Source organism: Leopardus geoffroyi, chromosome D4 (genome assembly GCF_018350155.1).
Source record: "Leopardus geoffroyi isolate Oge1 chromosome D4, O.geoffroyi_Oge1_pat1.0, whole genome shotgun sequence".
Taxonomy (NCBI): domain Eukaryota; kingdom Metazoa; phylum Chordata; class Mammalia; order Carnivora; family Felidae; genus Leopardus; species Leopardus geoffroyi.
In genome coordinates this window covers 45,352,550-45,366,855 of record NC_059342.1, presented here as the reverse complement: position 1 = coordinate 45,366,855, position 14,306 = coordinate 45,352,550, and the positions used below count along the sequence as shown (strand labels likewise).

Genomic DNA, 14,306 nt, shown 5'->3' with positions numbered 1-14,306 from the left:
AAAGTTGGGGCAGAAATGCTGATAGGTCAGGTAAGAGATGAGGATTGAAAGACAGGCCTTTGGATTTGGCAAAATGGAAATCAGAGTCACTTTGAGGAGAGCAAATTGTTTCAGAGTGTGAGGGAAGCCAGATTACAGTGGGTTTGAGGAAGAAAGAGAAGAAAGTAAATGGACACATAAGTTTCACCATAAAGGGGGAAAAAGAAATTATGCGGTGGCATAAGGGGGAGATGGGATGAAGACAGGTATTTTTTTTTTTTTAAGGATTTAGTTTTAAAAAAAAATGTTTTTTTAAGATTTTGTTTTTCGGAGGGGTGCCTGGATGGCTCAGTTGGTTGGACATGGCAACAGCACTCTTGATTTCGGCTCAGATCATGATCCCAGGGTCATGGGATCGAGCCCCACATCCAGCCCTGCACTAAGGGTAGAGCCTGCTCAGGATTCTCTCTCTCTCTCTCCTTCTGCACCTCCTCCCCCACCTCTCCAAAATAAAATAAAAATTTTAGTTTAAGTGTTTATTTGTTGATTTAAGTAATCTCTAGACCCCATGCGGGCCTCAAACTCACAACCCCCGCATCAAAAGTTGCATGCTCCTGGGGCGCCTGGGTGGTGCAGTCGGTTAAGCGTCCGACTTCAGCCAGGTCACGATCTCGCGGTCTGTGAGTTCGAGCCCCGCGTCGGGCTCTGGGCTAATGGCTCAGAGCCTGGAGCCTGTTTCCGATTCTGTGTCTCCCTCTCTCTCTGCCCCTCCCCCATTCATGCTCTGTCTCTCTCTGTCCCAAAAATAAATAAACGTTGAAAAAAAAAAAATTAAAAAAAAAAAAAAAAAAGTTGCATGCTCCTGACTCAGCCAGCCAGCCACCCCTTTAAAGACTTTGTTTTAGGATTTTGTTTTTAAGTAATCTCTACACCCAATGTGGGGCTCGAACTTACAACCCCGAGATCAAGAGCCATGTGCTCCACCGACTGAGCCAGCCAGGCACCCTGAAAAGGTAATTGTTTTAAGATAAGAGAAATAGGATGTTAACATACTGAAGGGAATAATCCAGCAGTGAGGGAAAAAAGCAATTTTGCAGGAGAGACATTGGAGCCAAACCTCTGAAGAGGTAAAACGAACAGGATCTTATGCATGAGTGAGGAACTGTCCTGAGAAACACAGACTGCTCAACGGCCTCGAGGCCCTAAGATAACAGGAGGGAAATCAGAGGTAGATGCATGTATGCCCGCCTCCCAAATCCATGGCAGTCGTCATTAGTATCGAGGCGTTGTTTACACCGGAACGAACCTAAAATGGTCAACGTAACCTTCCAGGCGTCCTAACAATACCGGAGAACTGGCACGTGCGATGAAAAGCGTGTTGCAAGTCAAGACAAATGCTTCAAAGCCAGGCAAACGCTTCAGAAAAACAGGGTCAGCCTCCCTCACACCCAACGCTTCCTAACCTGCTTTCCTCTCCAGTAAACAGTCCTCGCTTTATGGACTCTGATTCCATGGTTAACAAGTTCTGTTATTAGATGCTCAACATGTTCATTAGATGCTCCCCTTACTTCTTTTTAAAGTGTATTTTGAGGGGCGCCTGGGTGGCTCAGCCTGTTGAGCGACCGACTTCGGCTCAGGTCATGATCTCACAGTCTCTGAGTTCGAGCCCCGTGTCGGGCTCTGTGCTGACAGCTCAGAGCCTGGAGCCTGTTTCGGATTCTGTGTCTCCCTTTCTCCCTGCCCCTTCTCCACTCAGGCTCTCTCTCTCAAAAATAAAACAAGAACATTAAAAAAATTAAATTGACAGTTTATTTTAAGAGAGGGTTGGGAGAGAGAGTGCACTCTCTCGCTCGCTCTCCCTCTCGCTCTCCCTCTCTCTCTCTTCCTCTCAAGACGAAGCACGAGCAGGGGAGGAGCAGAGAGAGAGAGTGAGAATCCCAAGCAGACTCCACAGGCAACACGGAGATGTTCCCCCTACCTCTTAGGCCGAATGGAAACTACACTTTCCTTCTTTGGTGGCCATTTCGGTGAAAGTTAATCATTCTGCCAAGCTCCAAGGCCCAGAAGAAGCCTGACCTTTTAGTCTCATACCTGTGAGGTCATGCCATCCAAGTATCTTCATGTCCCATATATACTAATCACTACTATAGGCGATCTTAAAACTCAGAAACCATAGTCCGGCTCTCCACCCTCGGTACCAAGGTCTTCTGGGGCCCATTTCTAAGTCAGTGATTCATCCAATACACCAGTCTCATTATTCTTGAATATCTCCGTATCACCTCCATTTCAGCCATCTACACCCCTGGCCAATTCCTACATTCTATCAGCACCCTAAAATCTTAAACTCCAATATTCTTCTCTGATTCCAGAGTACTTCTATCAGCTATCTTCCTTATACCCTATATACCTTATACATGCACACCTCACCCAGACTTCTAATCCCTTGAACCAAATTTTCTGTCAATCTCTCAGCCTCCTCTTGGCTTGGTCACTACCTCAACGCAGTCTAAACCTCACGTTTCACACTTCTACCATTGTCTTACTAATACTTTGAGCTCCCTTGCATTCCTACCATAGGTAGATAACAAAATCCAAATACTGGCTCATTCCAACTATACATAACGTCTGGTTCTATTGAATTTTGCTACAGAAAGTTATACAATTATATGAACTAGGAACGTTACAAACTAATCATTCTTGCCTATCTGGTAGACCTTCCTAAAACCTCTAGAAGCACTCTTCCATCCTCCGTGGTATTTCACAGTTGTCCAGTCTCTCCTTCTGAAATCCTCGATGCCCTTGCCTTCTAGAGCTCCACTGTTCCTTCTCTTTCTTTTTCACTGGATCATCTTCCTTATACGGTGGTACTTCCCAGAGTTTCTTTTTTGCTCGCTTCTTTCTTATCCTATAAACTCTCTTAGGTATCTACATCTATCCGCACACTGTTTTCACTATCGCCTATATATTGATAACATCTTAATCGCTATATTGCCTAAAACCACCTCCTCCTTCCCAGACCAGTACTGCCCACTGCCCACAGAACAGCATCAAATGTGTGACCTAAAGGCATATCCAAGACTGATCTTACTTTCTTGATAATCCTCACGTGATTCCTACCTTGGGAAGCCATACACCTAAGAGGCGTCCTTGACTCCATCCGCCTTTTCCTCATCCCACACATCGAACTAGACACCGCTTTCATCATCTTAATAGATCTTGGGTCCCTCCTAGTCTCTCAAGCCCCCCTGCATCATTTGGAGCTCTATCATATTGCGCTTTCACCAACGGGCCTTGCTCCACTACCATTCATTCCTCGCCTGGCCACATGAAACTGATCTTAACTTTCTTCAACTTAAAATCTCTTACCCATTCAGGACACATGCACCCCCATGTTCATAGCAGCACGATCAACAATAGCCAAAGTCTGGAAAGAGCCCAAATGTCCATCGGTGGATGAACGGATAAAGAGGTGGTATAGATATACAACGGAGTATTACTTGGCACTCAAAGAGCATGAAATCTTGCCACTTGCAACTACGTGGATGGAACTGGAGGGTATTATGCTAAGTGAGATTAGTCAGTCAGAGAGAGACACAAATCATATGACTTCACTCATATGAGGACGTCAAGAGACAAAACAGATGAACACAAGGGGAGGGAAACAAAAAAAAGATAAAAACAGGGAGGGGGACAAAACAGAAGAGACTCGTAATTATGGAAAACAAACTGAGGGTTGCTGGAGGGGTTGTGGGAGGGCGGGTGGGCTACATGGGCGAGGGGCACTAAGGGATCTACTCCTGAAATCATTGATGCACTCGATGCTAACTAATTTGGATGTCAATTTAAAAAATTTAAAATAAATTTTAAAAAATCTCTTACCCATTGGATCACCACAGCCTCAAGGATAAAGGTCAAAATGTTTAAAACGGTAGGGAAGAGAGCTTTTCATTATATGCTCTTTGTTTATATATTAAACCTCATTTCTCTATCCACCCCTTAATACGTGAAGAGTCTATGTTTTGTCTCTCATCTGTCAGTCTGTTCTCACTTCTCCCTTGGGCCCAGAATGTTTATCCTCCGTCCTCACCAACTAATTTCTACTTGCTTTCAAAATTCAGTTCAAGCAAACAAGCCTCCAGAAAGCCTTCTCTGAAGCTCCTGAAATCTCATATTCAGTTTCCCCCCCTCTGCCCTCCAGCATGCTATACATGCATCTAATTGTAATATTCCTCTCTGTAGTTTGGCCCTCTCTGTGGCTTCCACACAACACTTTTCAAGTTCTTTGAAGGAAAGTTAGGGACCCGGGACCAGAGCAGATACTCTTTGTTGAACTAAAAAAAAAAAAAAAAAACAAAAAAACAAAAAACGACCCCGAGAGTCACATGCTCTACCAACTGAGCCAGCCAGGCACCCCAAATAAATACAATATCTTTAATATCAATGACTCTAAAAATTCCATTTACTTAAATGTTTCAACAATACCAAATTTTTTTTCTTTTTTTTAAGTTCTTTTATTTATTTTGAGAGAGAACACCGAGCACATGAGAGGGGGAGGGGCAGAGAGAGAGGGAGAGAATCCTCAACAGGCTCTGTGCGGTCAGTGCAGAGCCCAACGTGGGGCTCAAACCCACAAACCGCGGATCACGACCTGAGCTGAAGTCAAGACGGACTGAGCCACCCAGGCACCCCAACAATGCAAAACTTTAATAAAAAGTTTCTGCCACTCCCTCCATGTGTCCTAATATCATAAACTAACACCTGAAGTTTTGATTATATAAACCAACCTGTTCAATGATCATTAAACAAAGTAAAAGATACAGTAAATTCTGAAAGCAGCTAGGCCAAAGAAAAAGGTTTTAAAGAGAGGAAAGAAAAGTACACTGTGGCCGTGAGAAAACCCGGTAACAGGGGCGCCTGGGTGGCTCAGTCAGTTAAGGGTCAGGCTTAGGCTCAAGTCATGATCTCACGGTTCATGAGTTCGAGCCCCCCATTGGGCTCTGTGCTGACAGCTCAGAGGCTGGAACCTGCTTTGGATTCTGTGTCTCCCTCTCTCTCTGTCCCTCCCCCACTCACACTCTCTCTTTCAAAAATAAACATCTTTTAATGTTTTTAAAAATTTTAATAAAAAAAAAAACTGGTAACAAAACTATAGTTACAACATTCACAATTATGACGTTTGTTCATCATGTTTATCAGCCAAATTAGCAAGCCTTCATTTACTTAACCAAAAAGAGATTAAAGGATAGAATCTAATGAAAAGAACTGAAATCTTCAGTTCAGAACCTTGGATGGAATGCTTCATTGGTCTCCAGGCAAAGGAAAAGACAAATCTCTAAATAAATAATAACAGCTGACTATCTATGCAGTTTGGATTCTCAAATTCCTTGGGCCTAAAGAAGTATTTTCCCTATCACGAACAACAGAAAATTGCACAATATTTAATATCAAATTTTTTGAACATCTTCAAAATATATAAAACTAAAGTAACTCAGTCTAATTGAATAAAAGCCAATATAAATTTAGCAAAATTTAAAAATCATACCTGCAATGTTATTACTTCCAATAGGACTTGAAATAGGATAAAAATTATGAGACCAGGAGTGCTTAGGGGGCCCAATTTATAAAAACAACAACGTTCAATCTATTGTTTGAAACTAGATGGGATCTTCCATATTGCTTGAAAGTTTGTTTTAAATAACTTAATTTTTTTTAACATTTTTATTTATTTTTGAGAGACAGAAAGAGACAGAGCATGAGTGGGGGAGGGGCAGAGAGAGAGGGAGACACAGAATCAGAAACAGGTTCCAGGCTCTGAGCTGTCAGACAGAGTCTGACGCTGGGCTCAAACTCACAAACCATGAGATCGTGACTTGTGCCAAAGTTGGATGCTCAACTCACTGAGCCACCCAAGCGCCCCTTGTTTCAAATAATGTAAATGGGAGGGGTGCCTGGCTCAGTTGGTTGATTTCAGCTCAGGTCATGCTCCCAGGGTCGTGGGATCGAGCCCCACATGGTGAAGCCCACTTAAGATTCTCTCTCTCCCCCTTCTGCCCCTCTCCCTTGCTCCCTTGCTCCCCTGCCTCCCTCTCTCTCTCTATATATATATAAAATAAAAATGTTTTAAAATAATCTTTCAAATGTTTTAAAAATGTTTTAAAATAATAAATGGGAGAAAAACTGATGAACATCCCTTGTCCTATCAGCTGAGCAAATCTCACTTCCTATCATGTAGAGATAGTATATACTACCTTCATCCAACTTATCATGAATTGCAAATCACAAACTTACACTTACATAACTATACTATATTTTATTATACTACTCATCTTTAGACCTGTAGTACTTTTTTTTGTTTGTTTGTTTATTTTTGAAAGAAGAGAGAGCACGAGCAGGGGAAGGGCAGAGAGAGATGGGGGGGGGGGGGGGGGGCGGGGACAGAGGATCCAAAGCAGGCTCTAGGCTGCCAGCAGAGAACCCAATGTGGGGCTTGAACTCACGAACCATGAGATCATGACCTGAGCTGAAGTCAGACACTAAACCAACTGAGCCACACAGGCGCCCCTAGATCTGTAGTACTTCTTCAAAAATATATAATATAGGGGCAATTGGGGGGCTCAGTCAGTTCAGCATCCGACTCTTGGTTTCGGCTCAGGTCACCATCTCATGCTTTGTGGGTTCGAGCCCCACGTGGGGCTCTGTGCTGATGGTGTAGAGCACGCTTGGGATTCCATCTCCCTCTCTCTCTCTCTGTCCCTCCCCCACTCACGTGCACACGTACTCTCTGTCTCTCAAAAGTAAATAAACATTAAAAAAGTAAAAATAAAAAAATACAAATAAATTTAAAATGTACAATATAGATTTCACATCTCCTAAAGAAGCATGTATTGCCCAGATGTACTGTGATCAAAGTTGAAATTACCACTCTAGGTTTCTTTTTTAGGAACCACAAATAGATGTCCATTGATAGATGAATGGATAAAGAGGATATGGTACATTTTATTTACACACACCAGAATATTACTCAGCCATAAAAAAGAATGAAATCCTGTCATGTGCAAAAAAATATGGATGGACCTAAAGTGTTTTATGCCAAGTGAAATAAGTCAGAAAAAAGCCATCGTCTGATTTCACTTATATGTGCAATCTGAAAAACAAAATAAATGAACAAAACAGAAACAGAGTCATAGATACAGTAAACAAACTGTTACCAAGGAGGAGAATGGGGGGGGGGGGAGGGGGGAGTGCACAAAATAGGTGAAGGGGGGTTAAGAAGTACAAACTTCCAGTTATAAAATCAGTAAGTCATGGGGATGTAATGTACATCATAGGGAATATAGTCAATAATATTGTAAGACCTTTGCATGGTGACAGATAATAACTAGACTCACGGGAATTTCATAATGTATAAAAATATCAAATTACTATGATATACACCTGACACTAATAGGATAGCATATGCCAATTATACTTCAATTTTAAAAAAATCAAGTTTTGATATAGACTCACCAGTAATCCTGACACTAGTATTTCCTTACACTTCTTCCAAATATAGTTATATTTGTATTTTTCATTGTGTTTTTTTCTGCTCAAATTTTAAACTAGAAAAGTCTCCACTTGGATTTTTTTTCCCTCAGTTCTTGCATTTCTCCTCAATCTTCCCATCTTGATCTGGTCCATTTCTAGAACTAGAAAGTTCTAGAAATTTTGCAAAAGCAAAACTCTGAAAAGTTGTAGTTCCTTAAACTTTCCAAATCCCTAATAGTGACATAAACAATTTAATTCACATAATGGCTTGTGAATAACATCCAAAAAATATCACAAGGCTATGAATATCATGTCTCAGAACTATTTTAGAAATCATTTTTTCACCTGCAAGAAGGCCAAACAATTTACTTGTAAGTCCCATTAAACAATCAGCAAATAAAAAACTATTGTTCTATCTCTATGGGCATTTTTATTCTCAAACTAATGATTTATTTACCTTTGGGTTATCAATTCTCAAGTGGAAGCAGCAATCAAGTGAATTCCAATAAATTTCAGCTTGATAAAATACATGTTAACACAGAGATGACATTGATAGATATTAACCAGGTGATGGTAACTACCTAACATTTAACCAAGTAAGCAAATAACCAAGGCAGACCTTGGTTTTAGCTACCACTAATCTACCGCTGCAACTCAAAGTACTTTGAAAATTGCATACTTATCCAGTTGTCTTTATATCATACCTTTAAGCATAACATTAAGAAGCTCCTGATTATTACATTTCAAAATTTAGATGAGTCATAGTGCTTTGGATGCAGGAATTGAATGTGAACCAAAATTGTAAATATGCACCTGCTTGCTAATCAAAAAGTAAATGTGGGCAGATTCAGAAAGATTAAAGCATATAATCATAAAATACATTCTGTGTTTTAAAAATGGTCACTTCCCAACCATTAACACGGTTCAGTAAACATGCCGATGCCCTTCCTCTCCTTGAACATTTCAAAATTACAGAATACTTCTAATTCCATCCCCTCACTTTACACACAGGCACCTAAAACCTAGGGTCTTTCATAGTACAGTACGTAATATTACAGCACCTCTAGCCATCATGGCCTGAGGCTTCCTAGAGGTGAAAGTAAGAAAAACTGAATGAGGTCTCAGAAGAGCTCTATCTTACAATATAGAATCATGAGCTCTGTACCTAAATCTGGAACCTGAAACTGAACCATCAACATCAACAAAAAAAAAACCTACATCTCAAATCTAGACAATAAAACTGGCAGATACAATGGGGGAAAGGCAGGGAATGCCATGTTAGTTTCTGACATAAGACCCTAACCATTAAGGAATTCATCAAAAAAAAAAAAAAATTGTCAAATGGATGAATGAACGATTGCATGATACTGGATAGGATGACTTCATTGATTGCAGAAGCACCAATTTCAGGAACTAAACTGAAGGATCATGATGATGCCATAGCTGAAATTAAAACTCATGGTGCAACACACAACTCGTACGTGCAACACAACGGCAAGTCTCTGCAAATCTCCGCATAGGTGTTGTAGGCATTTCAAAACATATATATGTATATATATGTTATTATTATTATTATTTTTTTTTTTTAGGTAATTCCAGCAAGGGAGGACAGAGCCTGAGAATCAGGAGGTCTGAAAACAGGCCCTGCTCACCCATAAGCCTTTGCATTGAAGTGGACAGGATCTGAATGAGTCACTGGTAATGAGGAGACCGTCCCCGTCCCCTCCAGGCCCCCCACCTCCCGGCCAGAAAGGAAACGACCCAGAATCCCCTGCACTGCCTTCAACTGGGGAACCGGTCAGGGAAGAGTGGAAGAACTGCAACCTGCTGCAGGTTAAGTATGCAAGGATCGCGCTGATCCGTTTCCGAGTCAAGATCCTGCTGAGCCCCCACCGCAAGCACCAGAGCCGGCCCCACCCAGGCATCGCGAAGCTCTCTAACGCAGAAGGCCTAGTCGTCCAGGAGTTCAGACCCCGGCCAGGAAAGGACGAGGACAAACGGCAGAACCTGTCCCATTCCTGGCCACCCACGCCTTGGTGCGGCCCTGCCGCCACATGCTCCACTGCCCCATCTCCCAGCACAGCCCCAGGCCTGCAGGGCCTAAGCCGCCCTCCACGCCAAGCTGAGACAGGCCACAGGCGAGTGCGATCCTGCGGCCTCTGAGCAGGGGGCAGCGGCCCGCAGCCGGCCGCCTGCCACCCCGCATCGCTTACCTCCCTTCTGCCACAAGCTCAGCCCCGCGCCGGCTGCCTGACGTGGCCCGCCCCGCCGCCTCGAACGTCTGGGGGCGGGGGCTACGGGGAGAGGACCAATGGGCTGCAGACTGCGAGCGCCTGCCGCGCCTCCTCCGGCTCCGGCCCGCCCCTCCCCGCTACGTCGCACGCATGCCCAAGGCCAAGGCCGCGCACTGCGGCTGGCGGGCGGCGTGGGCGGCTGGGTACTTCTCTGCGGGAGCCCGCGGGCCGGAAGAGCCGCGCCGGCAGGTCGGGGGCGTGGGGTGGCACCGCGGCGGGGATTAGCCTACGGGACAGCAGATGAAAGGAACTCGCCTGGAGATGCCACTGCAGCGTGCCCGGGTAGTCCTGTTGGCAGCCTGCCCCTATGCAGCTTTTGACGATGCAAAGCAGCTTTGGAGATTGTGTTTCTCAGGAACAAAAAATAGTCCCGAGAGCATGAAGGATTCAGAAAATTTATGCAAGCAGCCGACTTGTCACTTCGTTCTTCCCCCTGTAGCTGCTGCCTCGTATTTTTACTTCCTTGGCCGACACAGAGCACTGCCGCGCTCAGTGCTACACTGGTACATCCACCTGTTGGGTAGTCCCATAGGACGTTATAGCCTGGGTATTTCTGCTCGGTTACTCCGGGGAGAGCAGGCACACCTAATTGTTACTATTTTTGTCTAATAATTACTGAATGTCCACCTGTGCGTGAACACTCGTTTTCATAGAAGACTAAATGCCGCACACAGTAGAACAGAAGCTGAAGGAGGCAGCAGAAAGAGAAAAAAAAAAAAAAAAGGTTATGAAGGAAGAATTCTAGTTGTGGAAAAATTATACACAAGAGTTAAGACAAGTTGTTCTAGAGAACCTGACTTACCCAGCAGTTTCCAAACTACCTTCAGAAGTAGGTATGTATATAGGGGCACCTGGGTGGTGGCTCAGTGGGTTCAGCGACTGACTTAGGTCATGATCTCGCAGTTGGTGAGATTGAGCCCTGCCTCCAGCTCCTCCTTGGCAGCACTGAGCCTGTTCACTCGAGTTCTCTCTCTCTCTCTCTCTCTCTCTCTCTCTCTCTCGTTTAGAACATTTTTTTTTAAGAAGGTATATATAGAAGTGGGGAGCTTTTTAAAAAATGCCAGTACCGGGGTCCCATCACTAGAAATTGTCTATTTAATAGCTCTGCTCTGAGTCCTTGGCATTGGTACTCTTAAGCTTCCAAAGTCATTTTGTGCTGACAAGCACAAAATCATTCCTAGGAAAGATTTGGTTCCCTGTACCCCACTTTGGAAAAGTAATTCTATACCACAGGCCATTTCAGTTCTCTCGTGCATTCTGGAAGAATATATCTGAATTAATTTTGAAACTACTAATATATTCAATCTCTGTTATCCACTGAGAGAAGTAGTTGTATAAGGTTTATCATTGCCTTCTTGGTTTTACGGAATTTGATATGATAACCTTGAAAATAAACTGGCAGTTATTTTATCAGCCGAAGATGGGTTTATACAGGAAAAGCAGAGAATTGCAATCCAGGACATGCAAGCTACAGCAAAACCATGGGCAAGTCCAACAAACAAAGGAGAGGAATATTATTTTATGGAGAAGAAGAATGAAATCCATGAAATCCAATGAAAATCCATTGGAGAAAAGCAAGCGTTCAGGGTGATGCTGGTTTCTCATTGGCTGAGTTGCAGGGGTAGTTCATTTCTTATAGGAAGTGCAAGGTGCATCCTTTCCTGGTTGGGGCCTGTAATTGACCATTCTTTCCTGTCTAGGATTCTTCTGTTGGGTCTGTAATTGACATTGAGTGGTATGGCTTTTCCTACCAGTCTCCTCTTCAAGTATCCCAAGTCCACTCTACTGAGGTTTTCCTTAATTAATTTTCACAGTTGTTATTTTCCTTCAGTCTTAATAATTCCAAATGCATCAGCATTTCTTTAAGACCATTTTAATTTTAATTACCCCCCCCATTTAAGCCATTTTAACTCTTTTATTTTTTAATTTTTTTTAATGTTTATTTATTCTTGAGAGAGAAAGAGAGATTGAGTGTGAGCGGGGGAGGGGCAGAGAGAGACAGAGACACAGAATCCAAAGCAGGCTCCAGACTCCGAGCTGTCAGCACAGAGCCCAACGCAGGGCTCAAACTCACGAACTGTGACATCATGACCTGAGCCAAAGTAGGACACTTAACCAACTGAGCCACCCAGGTGCCCCTCAGCCATTTTAATTGTTTTTTTTTTAATTCTTCTATTCCCTTGGGTTGCTGGGTGGCACATTCAGAAGAGCATGTGACTCTTAATCTCAGGGTCATGAGTTTGAGCCCCACATTAGGTGAAGAGATTATTTAAATAAAACTTAAAAAAAAAATTCTATTCCCATGTTTCTTGAGACGCATTAGTCAAAGTCATAAGTGAACACTTAACTATGTGAACAGCACTGTTCTAGGTAAATCAACTCATTTAATCTGCAAAACAACTTATGAAACCAATAGAGTTATTACCTACATTTTATAAATAAGGAATGGTAGGCACAGAATGGGGAGCATCTTGACCAAGAACATGCACCTACTTAGTGGCAAAACCAAAGTTGGAATCCAGGCACTCTGACTCTCAAACACATGTACTGTCTCTGCTGTAGAAAGGCTGGCCTATAGGAGTACATGAGGAAATGCCCTTTAAAAAAAAATTTTTTTTTAACGTTTGTTTATTTTTGAGAGACAGACTCTGAAGCAAGCTCCAGGCTTTGAGCTATCAGCACACAGCCCCATGCAGGGCTCAAACTCCTGAACTGTGAGATCATGACCGGAGCCAAAGTCGGACGCCCAACTGACTGAGCCATCCAGGTGCCCCAGCAAATGCCCTTTTAAAGAGTGATGTAAGTCAGGGCACCTGGGGGGCTCAGTCAGTTGAGTGACTTCAGCTCCGGTCACGATCTCACGGTTCGTGGGTTCGAGCCCCACATCAGGCTCGCTGCTGTCAGCCTGTCAGCTCAGAGCCCACTTGGGATCCTCTGTGCCCCTCTCTCTGCCCCTCCCCTGCATGTGCTCTCCCAAACAACAAATAAGTAAATATTAAAATAAAAAAAATAGGGGCGCCTGGGTGGCGCAGTCGGTTAAGCGTCCCACTTCAGCCAGGTCACGATCTCGCGGTCCCTGAGTTCGAGCCCCGCGTCGGGCTCTGGGCTGATGGCTCAGAGCCTGGAGCCTGTTTCCGATTCTGTGTCTCCCTCTCTCTCTGCCCCTCCCCCGTTCATGCTCTGTCTCTCTCTGTCCCAAAAATAAATAAACGTTGAAAAAAAAATTTTTTTAAATAAAAAAAATAAAGAGTGATATAAGTTAGTATGTGATTTTTCCCTTTTTCTTTAAATGTTTTTAATGTTTTATTATTTATTCTTGAGAGAGAGAGAGAGAGAGAGTACAAGCAGGGGAGAGACAGAGAGAGAGAGGGAGACACAGAATTCGAAACAGGCTCCAGGTTCCAAGCTGTCAGCACAGAGACCAGCTCGGGGCTTGAATTCACAAACCTCGAGATCATGACCTGAGCCGAAGTCAGACGCTTAACTGACTGAGCCACCCAGGCACCCCCACTTTATTTATTTATTTATTTTAAGTAAGCTCTATGCCCAATATGGGGCTTAAACTCACGACCCTAAGATGAAGAGATGCAAGCTCTACCAACTGAGCCAGCCGGGGGCCCCTATGATTTTTCACTTTTGAAAATTGAGATTCAGGGGCACCTGGGGGGCTCCGTCCATTAAGAGTCTGACTTTTGATTTTGGCTCAGGTCATGATCTCATATGCACACATGCGTTTTCTCTCTCTCTCTCTCTCAGAAGCTGCTAGTCCATGACAAAGTTTTCCCTGGCAAGTGCTGAAGTGAAAACTAAATAAGGACAATGTATTGAGTTTTCCTAAAAATAAATGTATTCAATTTATTTTTTATTTTTATTTTATTTTTATTTTTTTATATTTTTATTTATTTTTGAAGGAGAGAGAGAGATAGAGCATGAGCGGAGGAGGAACAGAGAGAGAGGGAGACACAGAATTCGAGGCAGGCTCCAGGCTCTAAGCTGTCAGCACAGAGCCCAACGCGGGGCTCAAACTCACGAACTGTGAGATCGTGACCTGAGCTGAAGTCGGACGCGTAACCAACTGAGCCACCCCGGCGCCCCTAAATGTATTCAATTTAAAGAACAGTACTTTTTCTGAAATTATGTTTCGGTGGTGGTGGTGGTCGTGTTAAAAATGTTCTCTCTTGTATGGAATGATAATAGTCATTGATAATAGTCATGATAATAGTAGGTTATCGTTTGGAGTCGGCGGTTATTTTTTTTTTTTAAGTTTATTTATTTTGAGAGAAGAGAGAGCTAGCGAGCAGGGAGGGCCGGGCTGAAAGACAGAAAGAGAGAGGGAGAATATCCCAAGCAGGGTCCGCATTGTCAGTGCGGAGCCTGATGCAGGGCTCGACCTCACAAATCGTGAGATCATGGCCTGAGCCGAAACCGTGAATCGGACGCTTAATCTACTGAGCCACCCTGGCACCCCGAGTTTGGGGTTTTTTAAATGATCTTAATTTTTTGATCTCA

At 43.4% G+C, this 14,306-nt stretch overlaps 1 protein-coding gene across 2 annotated transcripts in view; it reads right to left on the bottom strand.

The window, feature by feature from the left end:
- Nucleotides 1-9,837, bottom strand: part of FOCAD (focadhesin) — a 322,833-nt gene extending 312,996 nt beyond the window's left edge. For both annotated transcript variants that reach the window (XM_045468724.1, XM_045468726.1), the window contains exon 1: nucleotides 9,717-9,837. The gene's annotated coding sequence lies outside the window, so the exon portion shown is untranslated. The remainder of the gene's footprint in view (nucleotides 1-9,716) is intronic.
- Nucleotides 9,838-14,306: the final 4,469 nt, after the last annotated feature.